Source organism: Protopterus annectens, chromosome 4.part0 (assembly GCF_019279795.1).
Source record: "Protopterus annectens isolate FY-2018-M chromosome 4.part0, PAN1.0, whole genome shotgun sequence".
Lineage (NCBI taxonomy): Eukaryota > Metazoa > Chordata > Ceratodontiformes > Protopteridae > Protopterus > Protopterus annectens.
Window position 1 is genome coordinate 352,650,363 of NC_056733.1, and position 26,446 is coordinate 352,676,808.

General features: G+C 39.4%; 1 protein-coding gene across 3 annotated transcripts in view; it reads right to left on the minus strand.

The window, feature by feature from the left end:
- The window catches only part of TAOK3 (TAO kinase 3), a 2,060,965-nt gene that overhangs the window by 1,461,896 nt on the left and 572,623 nt on the right, over nt 1-26,446 (minus strand). For all 3 annotated transcript variants that reach the window (XM_044068327.1, XM_044068326.1, XM_044068325.1), the window contains exon 3: nt 9,313-9,366. The gene's annotated coding sequence lies outside the window, so the exon portion shown is untranslated. The remainder of the gene's footprint in view (nt 1-9,312; nt 9,367-26,446) is intronic.

A 26,446-nucleotide genomic window follows, 5' to 3' on the forward strand; every position in this document is an offset into this window, starting at 1 on the left:
TTGTCTTGGGAGATAAATGAAACCACAATATTCTTCCCATATTTGTCAAATCCAAAAATCCTTTCATACACCATTCTTTTTTATGGTGCACCCCTCTACAACCATACATCAGATTTGGTATACTTGTTACCCTTACCTATTTTCTTGCAGGCTATAATAATATAAATCACATGACAATTAACCGGGTTCTTGCAGTGCAGAATATTGACTTTAATACCAGCTCTTAAACCCATAGCACAGCTATGCAGTATAACATATGTCACATGCATTGCATCTATGTATATACATAAAAGGTAGTTAATGCAGCCCATGAAAAATGGCACAAGTATTCCCCGCAAATACAGTGTATTCTCATGGACATAAAAGGGACAAAGTTTGAAATCAACTTCTAGGTTCAGGCTTCAAAATAGGATCAGTGATACTTTCATTATTAATACTCCTTTCAGTCCCACACAAACTAATTTGGTATAAGACAGTGACGCTCACAGAATCTTGCCATTCACCCTCCTTCAGCATCTTCCCCATAAGAATCCTTCCACTGGCACAATACAGTGGATGGGCAGGTATTTCCAGACCTCTCTAGAGTCTCTATGATTTTTAGCAAGTCACTTAACTAGACATTCTACAGGGTCACCCCCTGAAAAGGGACTGTGAGAGTTCAGTGGGCAGAAACATCACGTCAGCAGTATACTTAAAATATTTCTGCACAGGATATTGTTGAAACTGCCACATTTTCAACAGTTCACTCTTTAGCTAAACATTACAAACTGGATGCAGACTCTAGGGGCAAGGTAGGCTTTGACATAGCTATGTATAAAGTTGCCATCAGACCAATTGAACAAGAAGACAGAAGAGTGGAATAAAACTCTAATGTTATGATCTACTGTGATAATAAGCCTCCCTGAAGATGATTACATAATGTCTGTCCTCCCCATAAAATCCCAGCTTACTCTGCCAAATGTTCTCTCTGTATCAAGACCCACCAAAAACAGCAGTATTTTCTTATATTCTGCTTCCTTCTGAATCAACATAGTTCTAGTAATGTTGTCAAATGTATGCCTCCTTCACAAAACCACACTGATCCATATCTATCAATTTTGGCAACACCTTTGCTATTCTTTTAGCTAGTATAGACATAAACATGGTTTACAATTAAAACGGGTCTGTATGGAGATGAGTTGGATGGGTCTTTACAGTCTTTAGGTAATACAGGCACCACAGCATTCTTCAATATGTTAGTGCTTCTCAGTCTTTTAAAATACTGTTATGCAAAATCTTCCATATCTTTATCACACAGTTCCCTCCTAACTTCAAAACTTCCACAGGAATACCATCTGTTCCTGGAGATTTTCCTTAAGACTTACTATACATCATCATGTTTATCTCATCTCCTCCTATCTTAACTGTTAGTTGTTGAGCCTCATCTATTCTAACCATAGCATAAGTAATTCTTCAACAAATATTTCCATTTGTGCTCTTTCTTGATTTGCACATTTTTCTGCTTTATACAATTTTTTATAAAATTTCTGAAATACCTCTTAATAGTTCTGCAGGATCACTAGTTAAAAAAAATATTATAGACTCCCTAAGTTTGTCAACAACCCTTTCTACTTTCTGTTTCCCAAGTTATTGTGCTTAAAGTTTTTGTGCCTGGAGTTCTTCAAAAACAGTTACTTAAGAGCAATCTTTCTAAACTCATGCACATTATTTTCTCTTTAGCAGTCAGCATTTCATTTCTGCCTCTTCTTGTTAAGTGAGATTCACCTTATTCTCCAATTAATTAACCTTTGTCAGCCCCTCTAAGTAATTCCTATTACTACTTAAATATATATCTCGCTTTGATTTCTACCATATTTTTAACTCCATTTTCACTTTACCCCACTCGCTAGCTATAACTTCTGAAGAAATTTCTGTCTTCCCTAATGACTCTTGAATAACTTCTACTACTGATTCCTTAAATTCCTCTTTTTAACAGGTAGGTGGGAAATCACCAGTGTCTCATTTTTACTTCATTATACCTGCATTTTTATCTTATTTTTTTATTGGTGCATGATCTGATATAGTTATTGGATTTGTGTTGAAGCTTTCAATGTACATGTTCCTGTGAAATATAATTTCTATTTAGTCTAGCCCAATTACTGTATCTTTGGGAAATAATATGCAAATTCTGTTCCTACTACTGAATTCATGTCTTCCATACCAAATATTTTCATAAATTTCTTCAAAACCTAACCACTTTTGTTATATTTTCTCTAAGTCCTCAGATACATCCTCACTATTACAAATCATCTCCCAGTCCTCACCTATAAGTAATACTCTCTGATGAAAGTAGATTACTTCCCCCAAACTTTTCTTAAGATCCATAACAGTTTTCGGTAGAATGCAAATGCATGCCAACATAATCCTCCTCCCTTGCCGACAGACCCTTACCATCACAAATCTTGTCTTTTTTGTCATATTCTTCTGTCACTATTGGCACCCCTCTAGCAAGTAATATAATTACTCCAATTTTCCTTTGTCTCTGATATTCTACTGAATATCCATACTGAAATATTTTCTTTGTCAATTTCACATGCTCATTTCCTTTCAAATGCATCTCCTGCAGCACTGTTATTTACACTCTGCATTTCTTAATATAATTCAGTACTTATTCCTTATTGTCTACACCTGTAAGGCCATTTACATTCCAAAAAGCTTTTGTTCCAACCTACTACACATGACAGTTTTTTGAATGTGAACTTTTAAATTGTGTGTTATATGTATACACTAATGTCGGCAGTCAGATTTTATACAGTTGTTTCTTCTCATTCCCATTTAAACCTATATCACATTTTTCAAGACTTTTTGTTTTAATGAAAATGCTCAAAAAACAAACTTTCATAACACCCCAATCCCCTCTTAACTTAGAACAAACACATAAAACCATGTACATCTTCAAAAAATTAATTTTAACACCCCCAGATAGGAACTTCCCCAAATCGACAGATCCACCTACATGCATTAGCTAACGTAAAATTAAGGTTACTAATGCTAAAGTGCATGCTACAGCCTGTGCTCTCACTTACATTGTTCCTGAAGTTGTTTATGGTGTGATCCCAGTTACTCTCAATGACGGTACTATATAATTATTGACCATGGGATGGGTAAGGTCAATCTATAACCAAATGGGATAAGTTATTTCAAGCACAAAAAGCAAAACTGGATAGGCTTAAATTGGCCTGCAAAGGCAGTTAGTCTCGTATTTCCCTATGAACACCGACTGATGTCTGTTCTTTTCTTATCTCCATTTCCCTCCAAGATGTGAACAGCAGCATGTATACTTTCAGAAAACATTAACCTTTAGACCCAAGAAAAGTGTGATCTTTAAATAAAACTAAATTGTATACATACAGTTTAATAAATTCATTAAGGCTATTAGGAAGGCTGATATCTCTTATTCACTTTCCATAATTTCAAACTTTAGTTTTCACTGAACTGCTTGCCACTGTGCCTTTACATTTTGCATTTCCCTCAGCAAAAAATGCTCAAAACTGTCAATGTTAATTACTTGTACCTGCAGACAGCTAGTTTCCCTTTAAAGCAGCCAGTGCATCTTTGTAAAATTCACCCAGAATAGAATGTACGACTGCTTTCAGCTGCAGACTTATTGACTCCCACTGCACAATTGTTAATGGAAAAAAGAACAATCTAAAATCCTTGTAGATGTAAGGAACTTGGCATTTTTCATAGATTTCATCATTTTGTCTTATTTTTCAAACCGAGTTGCTTAAAAAAACACTCATTTAAAGCTTAAGTCAAGGGCATTAATCTAGACATTCACCTGTGTAAAAGTAAGAGAAAAAATCTTAATTCTACATATAATACAATATAATCAGTGTGCTTTTACACCCAACCCTCACCACAGCAGCCCAAGATCACAGTTGCTTTTTGTCCAGCCATTCTTCTCGTTATACTGCAAATCCTACATTTGCTACAACTAAAAAATACTTGCTTAATTTAATATCTTTAATGCATACAACAATCACTGAAAATACTTTCCCATGTTTAAAATGACCCTGTCTAGACTATACAAAACTGTTTCACTATATAATAGTCTATATCATGAAATGTTTTATACAATTACTGACAAAAATTGTTTTACTTAGAGTTACTTTTTTTCCCTTTCAGTGTCCTTCTAAATAATGACATAACATGGGATATATGCTTTATAGTCCACACACACGTTTAACAAAGTCAAGCCTTTGTAGCCACATTTTCTTGTAAAGCCATATTTCACAAATGTGAGTGATGCTTTATATTCCTATTTAGTCACTAATTTCAGTGTTGCTTCTTCCTGTTCATCTCCATATTTTAATACCAGACACTGTTCAAGGTATTCCTGATTCTTCTAGTCAACTCCTGCACTTTTTTCTGTGTCTCAAGCATTTTACTTTAGAGCATCTGAATATGTTTCACTGACAGATTCCCTCAGTAAGCTGTATTGTCAGAAAAATGAGCAGCAGAATTCTCTTTTATTTGCTGGCTCACTTTATGTTTAAAAAATATATATATATTCCTCCTTAGGGTGTTCTGCATCCAAAAATGTCCTTAATCCTCCAGGAAAGAATTCTGAAGACAGTGGGATACAGCAGTTTGAATCTCACATCTGCCTTTCAACATTCCCTGTTTACTGGGATTCATTTGATTCTCTTCTGCCTGCTTCCAAAAACAGTCTGCTGTCTCCAGTTTTTAGTACCTCACCTTTCTGTCCAGTTTTGTCAACATCAACTCTTTCTACGGGTATGACTGCATCTTTACTAATTTAGGTCTTAGCTGCTTTCTCAAGACAAGGTTTGAAGCATACACTCAATACACCCTTTCAATTAACTAATCCTGCTGTTGAATACCAGTCCAGTTACTTATTTGTGCTTTCATAAAATTATACAGTCTGTTCCTAACAGTTTCACTGGTGCATCAGAAAAACTCAGGTTCTATCTGAGCGCTGTGCCTTCTAACTGTAAAATTTTTGGAAACAGCTCTTCTTGAGAAGTCTTACAATCAGCCAGCCTTGCTTTCATTTCAGCCTCCAATTATTGCAGCTTTATCAGTTCATCTGAACAGCTTGTTAAATATTCCTCTGTCTTCCAGCCTTTATCTAAGTTGATATACTCCTTCCGTGTTTCATTTATTTTAATCTCCTCTGAGTACATTTGATTTATTTTTCCCTATACATTACTGGATGCCTTTGTAGTAAAGCTGATGCTTGAACTGCTTTTTGTTGAACAGCTGCAGGATCCTGCCCAGGCAGTGTTTTCTCCTCACCCTTTCTAGTTGATTTTCTTTCAGATTCTCACATTTTTATTTTTGCTGGCATCAAAGCAATGTACTGGCCAGTAACTGAAATTTAACAATATTACTTATTTTACAGTTTCTTTTTTACACTGGGAGATCTGAAATGAATCTTTGAAGTCGACATACAAGTATTTTTAGACATATGTAGATTCAATACAGGAGTATGAAATGGGCACATGAGGCACCATGATCTAACAAGGTTATCAACATAAGACAAAGTTTAAATCACAGCTGTATGGTACAATTACTTTAATATCTATATACAAAATATTTTCGATTGCTTTCTATCAAAACAAATAGGACTTTATACTTCTCAATATTCCAAAAACAGTATCATAAACCATTATTAAATTTGCATGTCCGTTACAAAAGCATTACTTGCACATTTTAAATATATCCCTTTTGCCCCTGTACCTTCCAGCTATCATGCTTCCTCCAAATAGGACGTAGCTCGTCAAGATGAGAGCTGTCTGGAAGGGACCATCATTAAAGAAGCCATGAGGGTATTTTGTGGCATCTAAGTGAAGAGGGTCTTTTTTGTAAGCATATAGACAACTTTATTCAATCAGAACGATAAAACCATTATGTACAATCTGAACATTTCTTGTATGCACTATAATTTTTTTTTAAATTTTCCATCAGTGGCCTGAAACCAATAATAACTTCTATTTCTAAGACTATTTTTATTAAAATTCTGCCTCAACCTTCATCTGAGAGTTGCTACTTACATAAATGCACTTTTACCATTTCTATAAACCTGAACTATTTATACAAAATAGACACTTTTTCAACATGAAATTCCACATATCTTTCAATTTCATATTTTCTGAGGAAGCGAATGATGAACCCAACTTTACCTTCTCTGTGTACGTGACACACTGAATTCTTCCTACTCAATATACCATTTGGTAACTGTATCCATGGATGCCACCTTTTTATGAGGTTTTGTAATTTCTTCTCAGAGATTTTCCTTTCTACATCCTAAAAATTTCCATTAGTTTCACAATCTGCTACAAGGTATTTGACTTTATCATCTCATTATGCCTTTCTTGATCATTAGCATTGCTAACCACTTAACATTTTCCACCAGAGGACAGAATTTCTCCCCAAGTCCTACTTCTGTAAAATTTAGTTTTTTTGTTATGGGGATTTCTTTTCCACACATCTTTCGTATTAGACATTTTATTTCTATTCAGCACTATCTCAAAATACTGCAACTCCAAAAATATGTTCCCATGTCCCTCTCTTCCCACTTTGGCATCATCAACAACTTGCATCTACTGTAGTAAACATTTTACCCTAGTCTGCCGGGCTTGTAGAAAAACCTATGTATCCACTTCCACCAAAATATTCTTAATTTTCTAGCTTTGACTACCACGTTTTGGAGCAAATGTATTATTGTCCAGATTTTAATCCTATAGATCCTTACCTACATTTTTTTCCAAGTTTTCTTTTTTCCCCTCTGTATTACACTGTTTGTAACATTCCAGGTTTTTGACTGCCCAGGATATCAAATCTTTGTGTTCTGTTTGTCCTTCCTTCATTTCACTTACCCACACTACAATCTCTGTCCAATCATCTGCCTTGATATTTCCCCAGTTTATATTCATATGTTATACTCATTATTCATAGCGTATTCTGATCCTACCTGGTATCTCATATGCCACTTTTGCCTCCTTTCACTCACTCAATCCACCTTGCCTTGTTCACTGTGACCAATAGCGAAGACCAGAGGTTTCTCTTATCCAATACCATCTTACCAGTGTCTCTCTCTCTCTTCTTCTCTCTCTGGAAGCACCTATATGTAATAATGCATTTTTCCATGATTTCAGCTAGACATTCTCAAACAATTTTTGTTTGCTAACAACTCTAAGTATATCTGTGTTAAACAGTAACTTTTATTCCCCCACATTAATTCTAAAAGGTCCATAGTGTTCATTTCCAGATCTTTCTCAATTACGGATTTCCTCCCTGGCCTGATATTTACTATTTTGGTGTCTTACATAAAGTTACTGTCATTACCTTACTATAATGTCTTAAATCTGGATTGTCATTTCCCCTTGTTCTGTTAATAGTAGTACCCTTTCCAAAGCCACTCTGTCTATTCTCCTGTCAAAAGAACTTCTTCATCCAAACACCTTTATAGAATTATAACTTGTGACACTGGCAAATTTACATTGACACAAAAATAATCGAATTGTATAAAATTAACATTAACAAACATTATACTTCACATATACTGCGAGTATATCATATAACCTAAGCAACATTACATAAATTAAACCTTTATGTAAATGAAAACGAACCACACCGACACAATCCTAGTTGCAAGCATTTTACATCACAAACCATAATGAAACACTCCCAACTGCAAACATTATACATCACTTACAATCTACCCAATCATTCATTTAAACATTAAATAGCTCATTTAAATCCTGACTTCTTTTAAACCTCATTCAGTCCCTGTATATATTGTTCCCACAATTCCCACTTTTTTTCTTCATCCAGTTACTGAGTCTATTTCCCTATACTCCACTGGCTGCCAGAATGCTTGTCCTAAAAATGCCACATGGGATAAAACATGCCAATATAGTACTTAGGCTCATTGATCTTCATCTAGTTTTAATGCTGCCCATTTCTCAAGATTTCTTTGTATTTTCTATATAGTTTTAGCAAAAGGTTTTCCTCAAGTCTTTCTCTGTGGAAGGTTTGATGAGCCAACACCAACCCTCAGGTCACACATTTGCATCTTCTCCTCTCTTCTTAACAATCACAGCAGTATATGGCTGGCATCACCTCCCGCTCCTTCTAGGATGCACATACTCATCCTCCCCTGCCAGCTCCATCAGGCAACTGAGTGACTTATCAAAGTTGGGTTGTTAGGGCTTTATCCCTCTAAAGTACTGGGGCTGGCTAAAATATTTACCTGCATTTTAATTATTAATAAAATAAAAAAGTTGCCTTTTTATGGATTAAAAGTAATAACTAGCTCACAGCTTTACACATAAAACCATCTACACTTAAGAAATGAGTCAAGGTTGAAGAGGTCACGTTGAACTCTTGGGATCGGACTCAAATATCTCCCATCCTCCTTCAGAGCCATATTCATATTCTGTTAAATTACAGCAATGTTCTTGACTTTTCTAACCAGCTTCCCCTCAACAAATTAATAACACATGCAACTGTATCAACATTGGTTCGCAAAAATGAACACATTACTATCATATTACATAAGGTACTACATACATATGGGTTACAATAAACATCCCATTAGCTGCAGAATAGAAGTGTGTGACCCCCATATATGAAATGACTGAACAGAAAAGGAAAGTTTATTTGCTCACTAAATGTCTAATTCAGTCTCTTTTACCCACACCCACAAAAATAACTGTTCAAGAAGGAAGAGTAAATGGTTTGCAATCCAGTACTCCTGTTACATTAAGACATGGTGATATAGAAGTCCATGTCCACATAGTAAAATCCCAGAATCAATGATTTTCCACTCTCAGACAAATGTAAATACACCTTTCATACAGGGAAACTGTGAACCCTCTCTTCATTTTTATATATGGCATTCTAAAAAGCATTGATTAAAAAATAAAAATCCATCCATTTTCAATATCTACTTCATTCAATTCAGGGTCAGTATGCCAAGTCTGTCTCAAGAAACACACACCTCAATCACCTTTACTTGCTTGCCCAGGAGCATTTCTGAGCATTGTACATACACATACCCATATGCCTTTGGTATGTGGGTGCAAATGGAAGACTCCCCCATTAAAACCCATGCAAAACAGATATAAAGCAATTACTCAACCATAAAACTGACTACTCAGATGCTGCTGCTCAAACATGTACTCCAGCTTACTTCACAGTGAAATTCCAACAAAATGGGCAATACAGTGTTAACATGAATAGTTAGACTTCAAATGCATGGCAAAGAAGGAAATAAATATTTACTTCAACAAAGGTGTTTACCTTCATACATCTGTGGGTTTTCAAATCTTAGTTAGAATCTTCTGCCATTAAGCCCTGAAAAATAAGACAGAAATAGAATGAATCATATCATGCACAGGAAAGTTATTTCTGCTGGTCTTGTTTACAAAACTGTTTAAATAAAATAAGAAAATATATGCAGCACTGATGGTAAACCTACCAAAGCCAAGGTTACAATTTACTTTATAAAGTTAGGAGATTTTCCAAATATTAAAACAGTTGCTCTAGAAATTTAAAACACAACTGAATTAGATATCAGGAACTGCTGTTTGATTCAAATTAAATGTAGTTTCTCTCCTATATCCCCCATCTCCTACATCCCCCACACACATAGTACTCTAGCTTTTTATAGTAAACAAGGTGTGTACATCTGAAATGAGACATTTTTACAGTATGTCAAACCACAGCTACAGGAGGATACTCACCATAACAGAACATTTGTTGAGACACACCATGCAGTAGTATAACAAACAGATTATACCATGACCCCCCCAAAACGTGCACGCTGATTGGCCAGCGTGCCCGTTGTAAATAGAGTTATACTAATGGAAAAAGGTCCGGTCGCCCGGACTTTTTTCCATTAGTATAACTCATTTTTTTAAAACAGTCTCGCTATGTTAAATGGGTTTAACATAGCGAGACAGCTTTAAAATAAGCAACGGAGATCTCTGTTGCTTATTTTAAAGCTGTCTCTATGTTAAACCCATTTAACATAGCGAACAATGTTAAAAACAGCGGAGAAAGCAAGATCTCCGTTGCTTTTTAATCTCGCTATGTTAAATGAGTTTAACATAGCGAGACAGTTTAAAATAAGCAACGGATGTCCGTTGCTTATTTTAAAACTGTCTCGCTATGTTAAACTCATTTAACATAGCGAGACTAAAAAGCAACGGAGATCTTGCTTTCTCCGTTTTGCTCACAACTCTGATGTACTGCGCGGCGCGCAGTACATCAGAACTACGCGGATGCCAGACATCTGCGGAAGGGCAGTAAACAGGCATTATACTATGCCATTATTTAAGAAAAGTAACAGTTTCTTTTCTTAAATAATGTCATGGTATAATAGCAATAACCCACTTCTGGGTGTGGGTAATGCTAAATTTACCCACGGTTGGCTTTGTTTGGTCCTCGGGCCGCCCGGGACCAAACCACGCCAACCGTGGGTAAATTTAGCATTACCCACACCCAGGCGTGGGTTATTGCTATATTATTCTCTCTTGCAATCACAATCCTCTTTCCAGCAGTACCAAAACGCCTCTTACACCAGCACAATGTTTGTGTCATGGTGGAGTGCCATACATTTTGGCAGACATGCCCAAGAATATAAATACTAGATTATTCTATTCAGTGTTCAACTTCATTGAGCAAGAATGCCAACGTTTTTCAATAATAACCCAACAAAAGCTCTACTTTTTAAAACATTGTGCAAAAAAAGCATAAATTATTTGGTGTTTTGAATAACTGTTAACTGTTTAAGTGAACTTAATCCTCCACAGACCTCTCTCAGATATGACCATGACCACATGAGCATAGGTAAATGCAGTATAAAGCCAATGGCATAACCAATAAGCCAACATGTTTTCCATGGGTGTGAATAAGGAAGAATACTTCAGGGGAAAAAGTACAAAGATACAGGAAAAATGCAAACTCCACACGGACAGTGAATGAAGGTCAGGCATGAACCTAGACTCTGGTGCTTTGAGGCAAAAACCTTAATCCTTACAGCCACTGTGGCGTTTCCAAATAGAAATGCTGCATGTTGAGGGTATGTGCGTGCATGTATCTACATACAAACACATACATACACACAAACACAGTTACAAAATGGTGTCTATCGTAGTTTCTTTTAGGATTCTTACAGCAGTTCAACACATGGGTAGAATTCAAACCACAAAAGCTCCTTCTATACAAGGAGATGGCTCTTGGATAACAGCTGCAAAATGTTTTGCAGGATTGATTTTTTCCAGTTCAGCACTACATTTATGTTGCATACCCAACTCACGCCACTTGGTAAGGTGCTTTGCTCATAATGCTATGCAGATGCAGTGTCACATTATCAGTAGAAGATACAGCTTGGACTTTTCAGAACAATATTTAAGCAAGCTAAAATGCCTGACAGGGTATGTGTTATTGTGTAAATAATGCCCACCCAGGGGTGTTCTGAGGCTCTATGCCTCTGTTCTCCAGTCACAGTGGCGATGTACAAGTCCGCCATTCTCCATGGACTACATGAAAAGAGACATGGAAGAGCTCTCCGATCTTGTAGCACAGGCTGGTATGACCCTAGCCCTGAGTGGCATCCTGCCTTCACCAAGAATGATACCACAGTACAAGGATAAGATGATCAACTTCAACAATTGGCTAAGCTTCTGGTGTCATTCAAAGGGGATCCAGTATCTGTCTGCCTGGGATGACATGCTTGACAGGCCACGATGCTTTGCCAGAGATGGCCTGCACCAGTCACCCCTGGGATTCAAGATATTGGCCAAGGCTCTTGCCGCCCTCATAGTGCCTTTTTTAGGCAAGGCTCAAAAAACAAACCCACTACCGTAAGAACTACAGGTGACAAAAAACTGAGGGCAATGCTGCTCAATGCTAGGAGTCTAAACCTCAAAATGCACTCACTCGAGGCACTCCTCAAAATGGAGAACATCAATATCTGTGCAGTGACTAAGACCTGGTTCAAGGCTCCTGAGAGCACCCCAGCACTACCAGGCTATAATTCATACCACACGTTTCGGCCACAAAACCAGGACCGAAACACGAAGGTTGGAGGTGTGTCCATCTTCATCAAGGACATCCATACCTCCAGGCTAGTGGCAAAACACGATGCCTCTGAAATCATCCAAGTGTAACTAATCCTGGACAAAAAAGCATTCCAAATTGTAGCTTGTTATAGATCCCTCACCATGACCCAGGACCCTCACTCCTCGTTCCTGGGGACATAGAAAAAAATAAGGGTCCAACCAAATACCATAATAATGGGCAATTTCAACTGTCCTAACAAAAACTGGGATAACTACTCTTGTATTAATTCCTTTGCTCAACGATTCCTGGAAATTATAAACTCTAATGCCCTGGATCAACTTGTCAACACGCCCACCAGGGGCAACAATATTCTGGACCTGATCATTACCAACATGGGTGAACGGTGCTCAACGCCCGCGATCAGCTACTCGCTTGTTAGATCAGACCATAAACTAATCACCCTAAATATCCACATTCCGACCCCACCCCCACACAAGGAAACCATCGTAAAAAATTTCTCCAAAGCGAACTTCAAGCTACTCAAAACTGAGGTGGCAAACTTTGCAATGTCCCCGCAGATGGATAATACAGTCAATACAGTCACGACTGCCAAATTCTACACAAATACACTCTACAAGCACCTGCATGGGTGCATGGATCATGCTATCCCCAACAAAACCAAGATGCTATCCTCCAAAAAAAAAAGGAAGTCGATCTGGTGGTCCCCTTCCATTAACAAACTCTACAACAGAAGGAAGAAACTGCTGCAAAAGAGAGTAAAAACCCAGGTATGGAGGAATTCACTGACGGGCCTCAGTAAGAAACTAAGATCTCTCATTAAATCCTCCAAAGCTAATTTTGAAAGAAAAATTGCCACGGATGCCAAAGACAACCACAAGGCATTCTTTAGCTATGTCAAGAATCTCCATGGCAACACCCCGATCTGCACAGAGCTACAACAGAATGGCATAAAATATACAGAGCCAACTGATATTGCCAATATCTTGGCAGATAGGTTCAGTGCAAACATTACGGCCCCCTCACCCCCCAAAGGGCCTATAACTATACCAGATGGTTTTAGAGCCCCGTCAGTCACAAACACACAGGTAAAAATGGCATTCTCTAAAGCCAAAAACACAGCATCCATGGGACCGGACAACATTCCAGGCTGCATCTTACAAGAACTCCAAAATGAACTAGCCCCCCACCTAAACTTCATGTTCAATCATAGCCTCACCACAGGCTATGTGCCCATGGAATGGCGCACAGCAACGGTTATCCCACTCCACAAAAGAGGAACCACCACAGACCCCAGGAACTATCGACCTATTAGCCTGACAAGTCTGGTCTGCAAGGCCATGGAGCATATCATCATGGAACTCATAAACAAGGACACTGGTAACCTCCAAACTTTGGATGCTACCCAATTCGGACTTGTGAAAGGTAGATCATGTCTCCTAAACCTGGTAGACTTCATTGAAACAGTTACCAAGGCCACAGACGAGGGCAAGGTGGTCCACACAGCCTATCTGGACCTTGCTAAAACCTTTGACACTATCCTCCATTCAGGCATCATAGATAAACTCATCCAACCTTAACATAAACCCTTACGTCACGAGATGGGTGGCCAACTGGCTCAAGGACAGAACCCACATGATGAGAGTTGTACACTCCAGATCCAACTCCAAACCAGTGACAAGTGGAGTGCTTCAGGGTTCAGTCTTGGGACCTCTCCTGTTCGGTATATACTTCTCTGAAGTGCAAGCGAATACAGAGGGTCTATGGCTAACCAAGTTCGCAGATGACTGCAAACTGGGTGCCATTATCGATTCCCCTGCCGATGTAGACATCCTGCAAAAGGGCCTCACCTAGACAAACACCTGGTGTCAAAATCATGGCCTCAAGATAAATTCCAAAAAGTGCATTATCATCCCCTTTGGTAAAAACACAGTACCCATGAATTACCAAATAGCGGGAAGTTCACTTAACACAGAACGTGTGATAAGAGACCTTGGGACCCAAGTGGATAGTAACCTCTCCTTCGATAACCACATTGCCACAGTGGTCAGAAAATCTTTCTACGTGGCCCACCTAATTAAAATAGGGTTCACATCTAGAAATAAGGAAGTCATCGTCCCCCTCTACTCATCACTTATCAGACCCCTCATTGAATACAATGCCCTGTTTGGGCTGTACCTCACAAGACATCTACAACAACTGGAGAGGCCCCAAAAGTACCTCATCAAGAGGACTGCTGGCCTCAAACAGTTGCCCTATGTCAACCGAATCAAGAAACTCCAACTCTACTCGGTCGCAGACCTCTGTCTAACATACAAAGCCATGTCAAACCCGGAATTAATGGACATGCTCCACTTAAAGAAATCCAAAACTCCCTGAACTACATGCTCTAGGGACCTAAACCTCACCACAACATTAAATAGGACATGCTGGAGGGATAGATTATTGTCCCAGAGACTTCTCATACTCTGGAACAAAATTCCCATCTACATCAAGCAGAGCTCATTAGCACTATTCAAGAAAGACCGTGGTAAGTGGATGGGTGATAGGAAATTCACCCCTGGGATTATGTCTGGGGCTCTGCTCGATAGAGGGCCAAGAATTTAACACTACATGGGTGGCGAAAGCCAATACACTGCTGGCTAGGCTTGCTTTGGCCCTCGGGCAGATAGCCTAGTACCTATCTATGAACCTAAGATCTATGTGTTTTCTCCGCATAGATTCATAGAGTGTTACTAGGCTAATGGCCCAAAGGTCCTTTCTAGGCCTAGCCAAGTTTACCCCAAAGAATAATGATGTTATATACCCAAATAAGACAGTGAGGGCCAGATATTTATAAGCTACCTCTGTCCATAATCTTGGTGTAACTGTACTTATCAACCAGCAAATGTTCTACTGCATCAGAGACTTCCTATCATTATAGTAAGACTAGAAAGGCATACTTTCAAGAATTATTTCCTTGATGTCAAGATTGTCAAGCTGCCTGTACCTTTGGGACACAACGTTATAAACTTAACAGTGGGGGATAACATGCTAACCAGTGTGTTATTAATGAAGAGTTAACAATAAATTCAACGTTGAATGCCCACAGAGTACTGCCAGTTATGGTCTGAATAGTTATTCTTTATTGATTCAGTCACAATAATCAAAAACACATGGTTCCAATATATTTAAAAATTAGGCTTTCTGTGAAAAAAGTTTCAAGTCCAGGGGAGAATACCAACAATGCAAACTACATGGGCCACTTAATAAAAGATGTGACCTGGTTTTATGAAAAATGTCTCTTCACTGGGGGACCAAGCTACAGAATTAGGTGAACATTCACTAGATGGTAAAATATATTAGTTTTTATTAACATAAAGTTGCAGTCAAATACAACACGTTATGCAGTGGACAGACTAAACAGCCAGTTACTTTTTTATTCCAACCAGATTATTTCATTTTTCTCTTTGGCAGGCACATTTTACATGATTGTCCTTTTGTTTTTTTCCTTAAATCACAGGGCTTGCTGAAACATAGTACTATCACAACAGGACTAGCTTTCAAAAATACAGGTTGAGGTACCCTTGATTAGAGTACATGCCTTTGCTATTAAACTGAGCAAGAAGGGCGTCAACTGAAGGTAGCCACCTAGAAATTCTAACTCTTATCTCTTTTTAGTGGTGTTAACTTTAGCAGCACTTTAAAAATGGAAATTATGGATATGGATACAAAAGATTAAAGTTTCAGCTAAAATGGAATAAAGGAAAGTAGCCATGCTCTCTAATTTTGGCTTTGGTGGCACAGCACCAAATAATGTCAGCTTATCATCGTCCTAAAAAGTAAAAATAGTTTAGCTATAGAGCCCCCTACTCATGCCTAAGGTAAAGGAAGTCTATATTCAGCAGTGAATGAGTCTGGCAACTGTCTTAGCCAATGAAGTAGTAGGTAGAGTGGAACAGTTCTGTATGGTCCACTCACCATACCAGTAGATTAAGTATTTATATTTGTGTTCTCCCAGTCTTTTATTACTTAGCGTTAGACCCACTTTAAGAAGGTAAGTATCTCCACAGCAACACGTGCTTTCCCTTATTCACTGTCTGTATTGTCACTCAAGCATATAAGGAAAGACTGCAACAGGTGAACATTTGGTCTTGAGAAGGACATGGATGTATGACACAAACATACAAGACCCTCAAAGGAGTCTAGTGAGCTGTCATGTCCTTGTTCATTTCCCTTTACAAACACTGCTCAAAAAATTCCCCCTTTTTTGTTTCCAACGTTTTATATAGTGTGCAGACTAACAGAATGTACTAAGTAGATTAACCTGGCTTATTGTGCACTATGTTTCTGTTACAGCCACAGCAGCAAAACACTCTTTCACCAAAAGAAACCAGGGACATTTTTGCTTAGGCAATCAGTACTAGTCCTTAATAGCTTCCTTTGTTTCCCCTGTGGTCTGCAGATTCAGCCAAAGGGCTCCCCTTCTGCACCCAACTGATCCATTCATTCTTCCAACAGGGTGATATAGCCTTCCATACCAGTCACTCCCTAGTGAAGGCTAGAGTTGGGCCATAAGGAGTGGGCAGTATGCAGATCCTGCAGGTTGTCATATTCCCCACCTCTACAGCAGCCTTGTGTGGAACACTACTTGAAGTGTGGGTGTGTTAGGCCCTTAAAACTGAGGAAATACACCTGAATTCCTGCAGGTGTCACCACTGCAGTGAGCCAAGCTACCTTCCTCCTCTAGTATGGACAAAGTGGCAGCAGAATCTCAATCCCATCCTCACCCTCCTGGGTCTTCTAGTGCCTGTGCTGTTACTGAAATGTGGGTCACCTAAGATGCAGTCAGGACATTATCCTGTGTACCATGGAGACAGATAATACCTTCAGTTTTAACTTGATCTTTTCTGGCAAATTCATGTTTATTATGGATATGCCCGTTTTCATTTTTAATAATGATATCCTTATAGCACTCTCCCTAGAGTCACATAATCAGCATTAAACAAAAATGAAAGTTGAGCTTAAGCTTTTCCTGATGCTCTCCCAATATAACCTGTCTCGCTTCATTATTGCTGATCAAACATTTACACTTTTCACTTATAATCCAGGTTCCCCTTTGAGGGATTTGGGTCATTACGCTAATACATGTCTGCATCTGTCCAGGTTAGTACCTACTCCAAACTGATGATAAAACTCTGCGCTCCTTATTATGTCAACCAAATGCTTAAACTCAAACAGAGGAGCATGTCAGGATATCTGGTGTTTGTCTAAAGTTGCTCCCTAGTTTCATGGTTTCTCTGTATTGTTTTTAATTCAATCTTAGATAGGTCATTTGTCCTCACAGATATAAACATTTAGCCCCTTTTCCACTGAAGCTTACCTCCCAGTTGATGCTTCACCTTCCTAAATAACATGCACTCCTACTGCATCAACTGATCTATGAGACAGCCTTCCTTGATGGGTCCTTAATTTGATATTTCATCTCCAACAAATCAAAACGTAGTACTTTTTTCTATAAAATCCACGTTCAGTGCATCACCTGTACCACTGCACATTATAATATAAAATGCTGGTCACATGACTATTCACATCCCAACAGCCTGCATGCCCACATCCAAATTAAAACACACACACACACACACACACACACACACACACACACATCTGGCAGTGCAGTATTAAACACATAATATGAGAATATATATTTAACTCACCTGTGGGGAACTCACTTGCAGCTGGTGACAGAGATACTCATTCACAGGGGGGTGGAGGGGGTTATTCTTGACCCATAAAGGAGAGTACTCTCATAGTTTACCTAATAAAAAACATATTTGTTACACACAATGCACAGTCTCCTCCTTAATGGGTCCTTGGTTGGGCTAAATCCAAAATGTTACTGTCAGGGTGGAAGGAGCCAGAGAATGGCAAAAACGCAGAGCTCAGACAATTGAATCCTTGAGTACCAACTTCATAAATGTACTAAACCCCTTGGGTCTCAATGGTTATTAAAGCTGCATACTGAAGACCACTTGACTACAGTAAAGATGATCGGCTATGGAAACATTCTAGAAGAAAGCAACAGAGGCAGCCACTCTCCTGGTGGAGTGGGCTTTAACTAAAGAAGAAAACAGCTTCACAGCATCAAACTGGGTGGGAAATAGAAAATTCTCCCTGGGGATCACCTCTGCTCGACAGAGGCACAGGAAAATAATTTTCTTGAATGGCGAAAGTCAGGGTACCTTTTTGGCTAGGCTTCTATAGGCCCTAGGGCTGATAGCCTAGTACCTACCTATGAACCTATAAACTGTTGATTGCAGAATTACTATGATTGGGTGTTAATGTGAGAGTGGAGAAGCCATAGCTGGAGAGGAAGAGTTTTTAGTTAGGGAGGTAATGCTTTCTATGAAATAGGTACTGAATAAGGTGATAATTTCTCATGAAGGGCTATTATGAGACTTATAGGGTTCCTTGTTTGAGCATGTAACAGATTATGTACTGATGTCCAAAATTTTGGGGGGTCATTTTTGTGATGAAGCTGTAAATGGCTATAATATTGTTTTTTTTTTTTTTTATCTAGGTTAACTTGTTTTTTACTCCAATTATACAATTCTCTGTAAAGTTGCGGGTAACAGGGAGTTCTAAATTAAGTCATTCTTTCTAGGCTTTATATCTGTTAGGCATTGTAGCTTTTGTCTGGGTAGTGAGTCATGGTGCATGTTTAATTTCACTCTTTTTTGTGGAGTGGGGTGTGGCTGTTTAAACCTTTTAAGAATAAATTGTTAAAAGTATTGATTGTCTCATTGAGTGGAAGAGTTTTTAGGTTAGACCAATTAAAGGTTTTCAAAGTATTGATGAAGGGGTCTGTATTGTATTTAGAAAGCTTTTGGGTTTTAAAGTTGGTGAGTGTTAGATTTGTGGATGGTATTTCTATGGGCATAAGCTGGTAGGTGGTCACAAAGTGAGTTTGTATAGGTTGCAGAGGTAGTAAATTTACAAGGGTCAGGGATCAATATCTAGTCTAGAATTGTATCTTTACTGTCAGTATTATTGAATCTAGTGTGTGTACTGATAAGTTGTACATAACCATAAAGGTTTATACTAGCTGAGGAACAGTCAGATCAAAAGTTTGCCAGTCAATATCTATATCCCCAAGTATGACTTTTTCATAACGCATATAATTAGCTGTCCAGGAGAGGATTTCTTCTAAACTTATTCCATTGTTTCCAGGTGGAATATAGACTGTAATAAAACATAGCTGTTTTTTTATTGTTAAGCTTTAGCAGTGATACTAATATTTTGTCAGTTTGGAATGTTGTGTGACTAAAGAAAGGGATTTATGACCTTGGATAAATTAAGGCTACCCCTCCTGCTTTCTTATGTGGCCACATGCTCCAGGGATCTAAACCTTGTCATCACAATGAAAAAAACATGCTGGAGGGATAGGTTCCTGACCCAGAGACTCCCCATACACTGGAATAGACTGCCCATACAAGTCAAGCAGAGCGTCTCCTTGGCCCTCATCAAAAGGAACCTTGACGATTGGATGGGAAATAGGAAATTCACCCCAGGGATGACGTCAGTCACCCTGCTAGACAGGGGTCCAGGGAAGTAAATATTGTGGGAAGAAATATCCAGGGAATTGTTATGGCAAGGCTTGTATAGGCCCTAGGGCCGATAGCCTAGTACCAAAAAAATCTATAAACTGTAACTTAATTACAATTTGATGCTGTGAAGCTGTTTTCTTCTTTGGATATTTGCTGGTCTACAAGCTTCACTTTATCGCAGTGGTGTTTGTTTTCTTTGACTGAAGTGGGCTTTAACCACAGCATTCACCAACATGCAGTCAGCTGCCAAACATAAAATACAATGCAGTTGGCAATTCACTTGGAAGGTACCTGCTTGGTAACCAGAAGCCCTTCTCTCACTAAAATAAGGGATGTCAGTTAACTGGCCTGTCTTCCTAAATTCCAGATCCCTACTTCAAGTAATGAATGAAATGATGCTGCAGGCTATGGGAGGGAATGGTCCTCTCTCTCTGGTTTCTCCAACAGCCTTGCTGGCTGCATATCTGACAATATTACTGGGAAGTGTTCTGAAAGGTTTGAAGGTCAGTTAGTATCAAGGTAGGGAAAAGAAGAAATCTACATCAGCTGATCACAGGAAGTCTCATTTATAGGTCTAATGTGGAACACCTGACTGAGAAAGGCCTAAAGGCAACTGATAATTAGCTCTCCTCTGCAAAGTCATCAACTAAGTTAGTTGCACAGTTACCACTAATTACATAGAGAAAACCAGCATTCAACCATTATGGGACAAAATCCTGAAGCAGAAGGGCCACTCATCAACAGATGGGAAGCTGAATGAAATGATTTTAAGATGCGTGTTTGTTCATGAGTAGAGAGTCACTGACAAACTATTAGGAGCTTTTCAAAAAAATGTGAGGTTGGCAAGCAAATCAGTTCATATGGGATAGAAATATGACCAGCTGAACACACTAAGCAATAAGCCAACTCCAGAGCCCAGCTTAGTTTCAATATATAGCAGTGCACCACAATGCACATAAAGAAGGTTGTGTAGCCGCTGCACATACATCTACAGAAAAAATGCTAAATAATGGCTGTGAGATGGCTATTGCTCCTGTAGAAAATGTTTCAGCTTCAGTGAAAAGAGATTTGCCTTTTTTTGTAAACAATGCAATAATTTTGCTAGTGTTACCTTTAAAATTTCAGCATCCAATCTGCTAGCAGCACAGGAGATGAATAGCTGCAAGTCCTGTCCAATCTCTTTAGTTGGATGCAGACAGAACAGCAGATTTCTATGCACAGTGAAGCAATGAGGGAGAACTGTCTCTTGTTCAAGCAGTTAGAGAAAAAGGAAGATTAATGATTTGACTAAGGGCTGCCATCTTAGAAGAATAAATGATTGATGTGTGCGCAATATCACTAAGCTCAGAAAGAGATCTAGTTGATGAACATGCATAATAGCAGAATCTTCCAGGAGAGGAACTTTAACTATGCTCTGGGGGGGGGCTTTAGTTAACTGCTCCAAAGCAGCAAAGATCCCATTGTAGAATATGCTCTCCAGATGAAAAGGTCTAATGAGAAAGGTACTCTATGAGACAACGCCACAGCAGAAGGAAACGCATTCATTGTGGCAAAAACATGCAGTGACAAAGACTTCAGCGTAACTCACCTAAATCTGCACTAACTTGGGAATGCATGCAGGAAACCTGGAAGGGGGACACTAGGACTAAGACAGAAAGTCAGTATTTTGGAGTGGAAATCAGGGAAAGCAAGTCACAGCATTTGGTGTTGGTTGGGCAGGCAGGTAGTTTACAGTGAAGCTTCTCCACTGGTGGAAAAGAACTCTCACCATTAATCAGATGAGCGACCACTGATGAGGCATTGGCAAGCACTTGCTGAGTGGATTCCTTGGCAAGCTAGTTTCTCCAGGTATGTGGGCTGTTACCAGAATGCAAGCTGATGACATAGCCCACTCCCAAAGCTTCACTGTGTCTTGCATTGAGAGTAAGAATGGGTTCTCTAATTTTTTGATGTACAATACACTACCACTGTTGTCACAGTGAATGCAATCACTCCACTTGTGGAAGGGATCCAGAAAATTCTGCAACATTAGAAGGACCACTCTCATCTCTAAGAAATGTGCAGACTGGACTTTGACTGTAGCCAGACATCTGGGATAGTCCACTTCAAACAATGCCCACCCCACCTCAAGGTTCAGGAAAGGCAGGGCTGACAATGGACAGACATCATATAAGATATATCCAAGATTGTGATTCTGATTTAGAATACGTCTGAGGATGGATCCCATTAGGTCCTCAAGATGCACTGAAGGACCTTCATATGATAGCTTATGAATGCAATAAGGACTACTATCGCAATCATATGGCCTAGAGGCATGAGGCACATGGTCATTATCACAAAAGATGACTGGAAAACCTTTAAAAATGCCTGAAAAATCTGGAAAATCCTATCTGTTAGAAGGCTGGCTAAAAAAGAACAAATTATCCAGCATGAAGCCAATGAATGCCAAGACTGTAAGAGATCCAGCTAGGACAGAGATTCACTGTTCTCATGGACTGAAAAAGATTAATCAGAGAATATCAGGCTGATGTAAGTTTTTCTACTGTTGGAGCAGTGCAGAGCCAATCATCTAGGTAGACAGGATAGGGGGAATATCTAAATACTACAGTCTCTGGAAAACTGACAATGCAGCTATGCACTTTGTGAAGATCCCGGGGTCTGTGGACAGACTGAAGGGCAATGCTTGAAACTGATAATGACCGGCTACAATGAAATGATGGAACCTCCTTAATTCCTTGGCAATCTTGATATGCAGGTATATGGCTTGGGGGTCCACTGAGCACCTCCACTCTCCACTGGATAGGCATGGAAGAATTAACTGCACCATTACTATTGTGAACTTCTGTTCTAGGGTGTATTGATTTATGCCATTTAGAACAAAAATAGAACACAGGTCTTTTTTGCACTTCTGCAGCAGCCGCTCATTTATGGTAGGGTGGTACACCTGGAACAGGAAGTAGGAGGAGTTTGGGGGGATTGAAAATGTATTTTGGTTGCTATACAAGTCCAGGTTTCCCACAACAAGATATGCCCCCCCCCCCCCGACTGCCTCCAGGACAGGACACTCAAGCAAGCCCTCAGGGGAGATTGCTGATGACCCCCAGAATAAAAAAATACAGAATCTCTGACCATTCCTGAAACATTTGCCATTGGGTTGGAAACCACCTTTGAAGCAGCTACTGCTACACCCATGTTGGTTCCTCCCACATTATTAATCCTGAGGCTGCTGGCCATACCAAAACCATTTTAGACATGGGCTCCTCTACAGCAAAGAAAAGAGATCGAGTAGATCCATAATAATTGATGCCAACAGCTGGCACTCTTTCCTCCTTTCTCACTATCCTCCAATTTAAGATTTTACTGTCCTGGAAAGATAAGAGCCATGAAATGAGACATCTAAGAAAGATATTGAAGCTCTCCAGAAAGTCTGACAAGCAAAGCCAGGCATAATGACATACTATGAATGCAGAGCCTGCTGCCCTTGCTGCACCACTGGCCTCATTATGGTCTAGATATGGGGAAGTTAAACACAGATGAAGACTCAGTCTTCCAGTGTGTCTGCTATTTCACAACTATGTCCTCCACCCATTCCAACCATTGTCTAAAATGTTGCACTGGAAATGCAGCACTTGCACCTGGCAGCTCAGTGCCCATAAGGAAAATGGCAAGGACAGGAATACCCTTTACCAAAGTTATCTAGCTCCCTAAATTCCTTGCATGGTGGGATAGAATGCTCTGAGGCATAGCAGCCATTTTTAGGCCCACAACCATAAAAATAGAGTCTACATTCAAGTGTCTTGTTCCTGCAGAGCTTGAAAGTTCTGTCAGTTTTGTTTCACATAGGAAACATCACATCCTGCTCTTTTCATGGGTAACCATTTGAAATATCAGGATTCGCTAGAGTGAGTTCCAAAACACAGGGACTGAATGGCTGAAAAAAAAGGACTTGCATATACCGAGTCTGAGATGGCCATTTCCTAAGCATATTCCCTTTTCTCAGAGATATTGCAATCTCACAGATGGTATATACAAGTTCAGGGGGCATCTGAGGTGCAGGAAGTTTACCCACTGCAAAAAAAGAAGTTTAAAGGAGAAGGGCAATATTCGAATATCCAAGAGAAGAGTGAGTCAAAAGTTTTTTCTGTCTGTTGGCATTCAGTGTTACTGAGACAGTGGTCTCAGCCAACAAGTCTAAGTTTGGAGACTTACTTAGGGAGACCAGAAGCTTCCTCTTGCATCCTTGTTTGCCTAGCACTCTTGCTTGGAAGGGTCCTGAAGAGGATGACCTTTAGCTAATTTTAGCTGGTCAGCTTTATCCACTGTTAATCCCTAACGTGATCCAATCTTAAAAGCAACTAAGTTACCCAAGTACTGTTAAGCTTGGGTGTTGCACTAGGGAAGCTCTTAAGTTTATTTTTTCCTGATTTTGGAGCATAATCGTGGCACTCCATGCTCTATAAATAAAATCCTAGTAAAGTGTATTGTACTTGACATACAGAGCAAATAACACAGATGTCACACAGCTGACTGTTATTGAATGATCACTTTACTGCATCTTTATCTTCAGAGATGCTGAAAATTATTCCAAATGTTTTCTTTCCAGCACTAATCCCTTGGCAGGAGGACATACAAACTTACAGTAAGGCTATTACTGGCATGATTTACACATCCATAGTTTTCTCCCTAAAAGTGATCAGTTTGTAGATAACTTTATTACAGTTTTACACCTGTTTTATTATACTTTATGCCAAGCACTGTACACCTTACAAAGTATCTTATCCTGTTCCATCTTACTTTTATTACATTTCACTTTAATATAGCCACATTGTTTTTATTTATTGCCTGACCGAGTAAATGACCTGTTCTGCATTCTGATTATCCTTAATAAAGTCTGCTGTAGATTGCAGAAAACATGCCTACCCACTACTGCATCATCATCATCATCAGGTGTGGCTGGATGACATGGAATCAGGAAACAACTGGACAGCTGCTCAGTACACAGTAAAGTTAATAAAGATCCAATGAAGTAACTAAAGTGAAAGCCACACATTTTAGAATCAGAAAGTGCACTTTACATGATGAGGATATAATTATACCAAACATAAATGATAAAAAAACCCTTTGCACGTTATCTATAAGGGCTCATCTGCATATATCCAAATGGGCATCCACTTTAAGCTTGGCAGAGTCTTACTTGCAGTTTTTTTTTTTAAATGAGAGGTATCGGGGGAAAAGCATACCAAGGGGCCAGTCACTGAAGGAGAGCATCTCTCTGTGACTTCCCTGGATGAGGGATCAGGGCAAAGTAGCTGCAGTACTTATTGTTCAGGGGGGATGCAAAAAAGAAAAATTGCAGTAGGACTGGCCTCATTGGTGGAATATACTTTCTGGCACCAGAGGATTGAGAGACCACTCGTGAGGCATCAGAATACACCTGCACAATTTGTCCACAATCACGTTGGAGCTCCCCAGAATGTGCATTGCAATTAGAAAGTGGTTGGATGAAATTGCCCATTGCCATACCCTGAGTGCTTTTCAATAAAGAGGGCAAGACCTGGTTTCTTCTTGTTTGTTGATGTACCAAACAACTGCCATGTTGTCTGTTTGGATCGCAATCATTTCCAAGGGGAGGGTTTCTTGGAATGCTTGCAATGCCAAAAGCACTGTCCTCATCTCTAGAACACTGATGTACAAATTGGCCTCTAACTGGGACCAACTGCCTTGGAGTATCTTTCTCAGATATTGCACCTCCCCCGCATCTGGGATGAGTCAGTGGTCACTATGGCTTGGGGTTGAGGAGGGACAAAGGGTCGGCTCGATAAAATTTAATTGGTTTGAAGCCACCAACTCAGGTCTTTCTTAAATAGACTGGTGATCATTACCTGATGAGACATTGGCTGATTCAGTAAGGACCATTATGATGCCAAGAGCCACTGTAGGACTGCATGTGGAATCTCGTAAGGGGAACTAAAGTGATGGCGGCTGACATTGATCCTAGAGTTTGCATCAATAGTCTTGCAGTCACCTTTTTACTGCGAGTAATCTGACTGACTTGTGATTTTATTCTTTGAAGTCTTTCTGGGGGAAAAGATGGGATGCCTGTGTCTGTGTTTAACATTGCTCCTATGAATTCTATCAGGCTTATATCAGAACATTGAAGGTTGATAAGTCCGAAGCTCAAAACTTCAAACTTCAAATGTCGAAGAGAAAAAACATCAAACCGTAGAATGGAGATCGCCATAGAGTGCGAGAAAGGAAGACTTCCCTTTACTGCACTATAGTGCGATCCTGGAGTTGGTAAATATAAGTAGCGGGGGGTGTGGGGTATGCAGGAGGGCTTGCCCCCTACATAGAGTGTTTTTTTTTGGGTATTTAGTTTTTTTTTTTTTTTATAGATTCGATTTTGTCAGCTTTTGAGGTTTGCAGTTCGAAGTTGTGAGCTTCGGACTTGTAAGCTTTTGATTATCTGATATAGGCCCAATTCTATCTGCTGTGTTAGCTCTAGATGGAATTTTTCATGGCTTACAGTGATCTCCAGCGAGGAGCAAGTTGAAAGTATGTAGCTCCTTGCCTACAACAGTAGATGCCTGGTGGGTGCGGTAATGAGCCAGTTGTCTAGGTATGGAAACACACTGAATCTTTGCAGTCTCAAATGAGCTGCTACCACTGCCATGCATTTAATGAACACTCTGGGGGCTGTGGTGAGACCAAAGGGCAGGGCTCTGAACTGATAATGACTGGCTTCCAGACGAAAGCGCAGGAAT